Consider the following 7,609-nt stretch of genomic DNA (forward strand, 5'->3'; position numbering starts at 1 on the left):
GCCGCCACAGACCACGTTAGGGATGTACCTGTATCGAGTGTTCGTGCATGTCGAAGAAGTGGTCAATCCATCAATTGAAGTCCTGCCACCGCCGCTGGTGCCAGGGTCCGTCGACGACGTCCATTACAGGAGTCAACGTCAGACTTTCCCCGTGTTGCTCGGAATGATGGATGGCACAGGGCCTACTCCATCGCGCGGCGAGGCCACTGCTTCTTTGGGAGAAGAGGCAGGGCTGGTTGCCTGGATGTGCTCTAATTTGAGGTAACAACTGAATCTTTTCAGATACTAGTTAAATCCGAGCTATGGGTGTGAAGCACTGATATGCCAGTACATTTGATTGTGACATGTTCTAATTTTGTACCTAAACTTTTTTTAGAAAGGTTGTACGTCAACTTAATGTGCTAGCAGAACTTATTGTGTTGTCTGTCTGTTCTCTTTGCACAACATTCAAGATATTTCCCCGTCATTGATAAAGACGATGAACCGTTATGTACGACTTCGTTGGTTTCAACATAGCCCTTCCCGTAGCGATCTATTGCTTCCATCCTGATTGTGCCACCTGCGTGAAATTTTTGTATGCAGGTTCAGTGTGCTATGATGTTCTATATGATTGTGTCAACTATATAAGTTTTTACTGAGCATCAGCAATGCATATGGCTGAAAGATGTATTTTCGAGCATTGACCGATGGGTCTCTCTCTCTCTATCTCTCTCTCTCACACACACACACACGCGCGCGCACACGCACAAGTGGGACCCGTTGAATTATTTATTTGCTCATGACAACTTTTAATTAGGTTCCACTGTAATCTAACTTTTTTCTTAAGTTATTAATTGAGCTCAGTGACTTCAAAAAGTTGTACAGAAGCCTTGTTTGGGCCTTTCCGGCGTCGCTGAATGTGGGTTGAGTAACCATGTTAGGTTGTACTGTACTACATAGGCCTTTTTTCAACATCAGCAATGCAACTGGGCCGACAGTTGTACACAATATCCGGGTCAACTTGTTATTCTCCGCCCCGCTGGGCCGCAAACTTTTCTAGGAGGTATGCATTAGGCTTAATGAAAAATGGACTTTAAGAAATAATAAACGGGATGTAATTATAATAACTGGACAGTTACTATGCACCAAACACGTAATTAGTTTGAAAAATATATTATTTTTGGAATTTGAAAATTTTAATTTCATTACTTGTTGTGCGCGCAATATTTCCTTGGATTTTACCGTAATACAACTTTATTTTGAAATTATATTGAACCTGACTAGAAATTTCGGATAAAAATATTTCGGATCTCATCAAAATGTGGGACTTCTTTTTAATTCAGTTTTGAGCGGTTGTTTGAAATTATTAATTGTTGTCCTAGCTAGAAGTTGGGTTGTACTTTTAACAAACTGTAAATGGGCTGTAGTAAATTCCATTAGAATTAAAAAATGGGATGTACATTCTTACAAATCGCAAATGGGCTATATGTTCTCTACCAAATCCGAGCTGTGGGCCTACTAAGTTGACGCATACCAAGGGCTTTGTCAACTTAGTCAATATAAACGACTCTAGCTGCAGTGATCGTACGATGTCCATCCAACGGCCGTAGTGCTTCTTCAACCTCTGGTCTTCTTGCTCCAGCCGCCCAAAGCAGCGCCGGTCGTGTCGCGTGCTCCTGCCTCCCGTGGCCGGCTGTGATGCCGCGAAGGCCTCACCGCCCCGTACTACTACCACCGTTGGCCAGGCCATCCCTCTACTCACCCACACCCCCTGTTATTCTGCGGCGACGGTAGCCTCACACCGCAGCCAAACCAGTGAACCCTCGTACTCCTCTCCGCGCGGGCTTCCGCTGCTGCGTCTTTCCCGGCTCCGCGTCGTCCCCTTCCTAGGCCTCGCCGTCGTCCAGACCACCGCCCTGGTGCTCTCGGCGCGGCGTGGTCAACATGGTCAACGACCGACTTCCATCAGAAGAGTACTGTACGTGGAGAGGCTGACAGCTGGGTCCAGGCGGCCGCAAGGAAGTGCCTCCTTATTACGCGCAAAATAATTATTCCTCCACCTGACGGCAGGGACCCACCGGACGGGGCACCTTATTTTGCGAAAAAACGTTTCCCCCTGACTGCTGGGACCCACCGGATGGGCCAGCGTATTTCGGGAAAAAAATGTTCCCCCCGCTGTCAGCTCGGACCCACCGGAAGTGCCTACTTATTATGCACAAAAAAATGAATACTCCCCCTGCTAGCTGGGACCCACCATGGTGAGAGGCTGACTTGTGGGCCTACTAAGTTGACTGGGATAGGGGCCTTTGTCAACTTTAGTCAATATGAATGATTCTAGTTCGAGTGACCGTACGATGTCCATCCAACGGCCGTAGTGCTTCTTCAACCTTTGGTCTTCTTGCTCCAGCCGCCCAAAGCAGCGTCGGTCGTGTCACATGCTCCTGCCTCCCATGGCCGGCTGTGCTGCCGTGGAGGCCTCACCGCCCCCTATTATTCCCACCACCGGCCAGGCCCTGCGGCGACGGTAGCCTCACACCGCAGCTGAACCAGTGAACCCTCATACTCCTCTCCGCGCGGGCTTCCACTGCCGCGTCTTCCCCGGCCCCCTGTCATCCCCTTCCTAGGCCTCGACGTCGTCCACCGCCCTGGTGCTCTCGGCGCGGCGTGGTCAACATGGTCAAGGAACGACTTTCATCGGACGTGGACTGTACGTGGAGAGGCTGACAGCTGGGTCCACGGCCGCAGCAAGGAAGTGCCTCCTTATTACGCGGAAAATAATGATTCCTCCACCTGACAGCTGGGACCCACCGGACGGGCCACTGTATTTCACGAAAAAAACATTTCCCCCTGACTGCTCGGACCCACCAGCTACACTTTCGCACGCAAGGAAGTGCGTCCGGGAAAAAAACGATTCGCCTCCCTGACTGCTGGGACCCACCAGCTACATCTTCGCACGCAAGGAAGTGCGTCCGAAAAAAAAACGATTTGCCCCCTGACTGCTGGGACCCACCAGCTACATCTTGGCACGCAAGGAAGTGCCTGACAGTCGGGACCCACCTGGTCGAAGCGTACGTAGCGTTGTCATTCTGGTCGCGAACGTGTACGTACATACTGGTCGATGTAGAGGCGTGCACGTGTCGTAGTAGAGGCGCGCGCGTGTCGTAGTAGAGGCGCGCACGTAGCATGTACACGTACGTACAGCCGCCAGGGTGCAAGAAAGAAAATACGGCCACGTATGTGTACATACGGGCAGGGTCTCGAACACCTACTCGCGCATACGTACGGCCAGGGCTCATGTACATGGCTGGGTCGGAACGGAGAAACAGCGTCGTCGTCGTGTTCATGGGGAGGCAACGGAATGCCTCGTGTTCATGGGGAGGCAACGGAATGCGTCGTGTTCATCGGGAGGCAACGGAACGCATGGGAGCCAACCAGTTGGGTCGGAACGGAATGCGTGGTCGTGTTCATCGGGAGGGCTTGGAGGGAACAGGCGATGGAAACGAGGCCTGGCGTACCGCAGAACGGAGGGAATGGCCTTGTGTTCGACCGGCCACGTTCGAAACGGGATCCTGTTCATCGGGAGGGGTCTGGCGTACCACAAAATGGAGGAAACGGACCTCCTACGATCGAAACGGGGTCCTTTTGATCAGGAGGGGTGTGGCGTACCACAAAACGGACGAAACGGACATCCTACGGTCGAAATGGGGATCCTGTTGATCGGGAGGGGTGTGGCGTACCGCAAAACGGACGAAACGGACCTCCTACGGTCGAAACGGGGGTCCTGTTCATCGGGAGGGGTGTGGCGTACCACAATACGGGACTCCACGGGATACTGTTCATCTCCACCGTCGACCTCCTCCAGCCTCCACAGGCTCCTGTTCATCCAGCCTCCACCGCGCGCTACTCCACCGGCTACTGTTCAACCACCCCTCCACCGTCTACTGTTCATCCAGCCCTCCACACCACAGGGTCCTGTTCAACCACCCGCCACGGGCACCCCTCCACCATCTACTGTTCATCCAGCCTTCCACAACACGGGGTCCTGTTCAACCACCCTTCCACGGGCACCTCTCCACCGTCTACTGTTCATCCAGGCCTCCACCACACCACGGGGTCCTGTTCATCCAGAGGCAACGCCACCGCTCACTGTTCATCCACCCCCCCGGCAACGCTCACTGTTCATCCTAGAGGCAGCATCGATCGGGTTCAGTTAGTAGCAGTAGCGAAGGAATCGCTCGATCGGGTTCAGTTAACAGCCATCGATCGATCGCTCGGGTTCAGTAACGCGTAGCCTGCAGTGCAATCGCTCGGGTTCAGTTAGAGCCAACGCCTCGCACACATGCGCGTACGTGTATGAGAGAAACGCGCATCACTCGGCCCCCGACCTCCCACCGTAACCGGGAACTCCCCGAAATTTTCCTCCCTCTCGCTTCTACCACGGTTTTTTCCGTCATAGACGGCCCAAAGAATGTCATGCAGCTGCGTCTCCGGCCCGCCCAGGATGAAAAGCCCATTTTCTGTCATGATTTCTTGTCATAGAAGTAGGAGCCACCACATCTATGATGATACCGGGTTTTGTCACAATTATCGTCATAGAAGTGTCATATGTATGACAGAAAAAAAATTCGTTCGGCCCAAAATGTCACGGATGTGTCTTTTTTTTGTAGTGCGGGGGAAAGGAGACTTAAAATGATATTATGCGTACCATCAATATTAATTGTGTGGGCATCAGGCTTCAGTATTCCATATGGATCTTCGCCGTGGTTGTTGCCTGATAACATTTCATATGAGAAAAATGAGTAAGAACCAGAGATGAATTGAAGTTATGAACCAGGTGTTAGTAAAAATATACCAATTAGATTTTGAGTGGCATGACCCGCATCAGGGATCGTTTTCATTCCTGGACTATTGTAAGTTGGCTGGATCGGTATAGGTTGTTTGCTTCCATAAATAGACTTTGTATCTGAATGAACAAAAGAGGGCCCAAATACAGAAGAAATAAACACTCTTGACATTATTGTAGCATAAATATTTCAATGAACTAACCATTTTTTTGTAAAGACTCCTCTGGGTTACGTAGGTTCATGATTGTACTGAGTTGGGGGGTTCTCCTCCCCTCACATTTGGGTGAATGGCAATCGTCGTGAATGTCGCTGAATCTGGTACGCATCGTTTCTGTGCAACCAATCAGTCTCATTGTCATAATAAATATTCTTGTTGAGCTGCATTGAATTTGGTCTAGGCTCTTCTGCACATGTTATGATCTGCAGTTGTGTGACTGCCGTTTGTCCGGTAGCTCGCACCTGTGAGACAATGTTACTGCCATCGGCGACGGCAGCAATATGCTTATTATGCTCACTGGATTTGGGTTGTCCCTTTAATAGTTCCTCTGTATTTTGTGCATACTGCTCTCTTTCCCCCGTATCTCCAGCCCATTATGGTCTAAATAGACAAAGAGTAGATCATTATATGTCAATACCATTGGGCTATACATCACCAAAGTCGACAGTCATTACCTTGTGATACAGCCGACTGTGTGTGTTTCGTTTTCCAGGCCATTGACGTCCGTTGTGCCATTTTTTTGTAGGCTTCACACCTTCTCTTATTTATCTCATCCCTATTTTGTGCATACCGCTCTCTTTCCCTCTGCCTTTTTTATCTTTTTACGCTCTGCAAGTCATACACAGTTCAGCAGCTGAGCAAAATAAATAAGAAATCGAGTGATTGGATTAAGTACCTAAGGAGTGGGTGTTGCTTATATCCTGGAACGGTGTGCGCGCCCCGTTGGGAGTGGTAGGGGCCATACGAAGTTCTTCAACCCTGTGAATGGCAAATTGTTATAATACAATTATATTTGAAGTGGCATCTGACTGAGGATTTTCATATCTCAAAGTACTGACTATTTCTAGAAGTTCTGACTAATTTTCTTATGAAATTCATCTTCAGCAGTTACAGGGATGAGTTACTTTTCATAGGTGCATCATTATTCGTCTGCAATTTACAGAGAGTCAAACAAATCTGGGATGTAACAATGATTCTCCATTGCTTTCATGTGTTGGTTAAATTACAGACTGGCAGCCGCTGATGTATTTTAGTATATATCGAAGGATAGAAACAAGAGGAAATGAGGGCGCACCTACGTTGCAGAGGAGTTCGTGGACGGTGACGCCGTCGTATGAGCTCAACGGCGATAAGGCAAGACAGCCTAGGCGGCGGCGTCTTAAAGCGTCACCAAGCCTGGACGGAGGCGACATATAAAAGCCTCACAAAGTCCAGAAGAGCATAGACCTGTGACGGCGAATTACTTGTCGTCGCGTCTGTCGTCGGGTGCCTCGCCAGCTGCGTAGGGCGTAGGTCAATCTGGATGCCTGGAGGGCCGGCACAGGTTTTTTTTTGTTTCTGTGCAGTTGAACAACCCATCCGGAGATTACATGATGTTTCCCTTGTAAGCCTTGATTTTTCCTAGGTGGACTAATTTTTTTTCGCGGAACGTGGGAGGGCAGTTTTCGTCTGCCCTTGTTGGCTCTTTTAATAGTAGTAGAGATAACAAAAATGGTTTCAATCGTTTTGTCCATCCTTTCACTAGAACAAGCTCAAAATCCCCGCAATTTTTTTTGCTCAAATTGTTTCAGTAATGTGTCAAGTGTTTTCATAAGCATTTAAAATCGATGTTTTGTTCAAATGGAAAATGCCCCCAATCTCCTCTGGATGGTGGATGATTGTTTGCAAAGCATGTAGACACGAGCGAAGGAAAGTGAGAAGTCTCGTCTGGTGAATATGGAAGGAAATGGACCGTGGCAAATCATGCTTTACTAGCCAAAATACTCCCATAAAAAGTAGGGAATCGGCTTGCCTGCTCCCTTTCCGTGCTCCCATCCGTGCTCCCATCTCATCCAACGGCTGTCTTTTTTTACTTTTTCTTTCTAATCTAATCATCTCCCCCCTGATTTTAAGAGGTGGGGCCGGGCTTTATTTTGTTCCAATCAAATCAAGCCACGTATGCGGGAGCACGGATGGGCACACGGGAGGGGAGCAGGCAAGTCTCGTCCAAAAAGTAAAGTATGGAATAAGATTTTGAGTAAATGATTCCATATGTGAAGGATTATCCTAAAAATGGTAATTCATGATGGAAAGAGTGAATAAAAATGCATGACATTTTTATTTAATTTTTAGGGGAGAATATTAATTTGATGAAAAATGGTACTCCCTCTAATCTAATAGAAAAAATGGGTCGTGCTTTTTTTGGATCGGATGGACTATCTTCTTTTGAGACAAAGCATTTGCTTTTTTAGGGGAGAGAAATCCATATAACCTTTTTTAATTTTTCTAGGGGTTATATAACCTTTTAAAAAAAATTAAGGGGTATATAACCTTTTCAATTAGGGAAACGTTTCAGCGCGGTGCGCTGGCCGAACGATTCGGCCGGTCGCTCGCGAGCCACGCGATGAGCCCCCCATCGTACGCCTCGCACATCACCCTGGCCCACCTTATCTTCTACCTCTTTCTTCTTCCTCCCGATCCCCTCCTTCTCTCTCAGCCTAGCGCGCTGCTGGCCCTCTTCTTCCTTCCTCGGATCCCGCCGCCGGCCAGCCCTAATCCCGTGCAGGTCCCTACCTCCAAACTCAACGCC

This window comes from Triticum dicoccoides, chromosome 3A, assembly GCF_002162155.2.
Source record: "Triticum dicoccoides isolate Atlit2015 ecotype Zavitan chromosome 3A, WEW_v2.0, whole genome shotgun sequence".
Taxonomy (NCBI): domain Eukaryota; kingdom Viridiplantae; phylum Streptophyta; class Magnoliopsida; order Poales; family Poaceae; genus Triticum; species Triticum dicoccoides.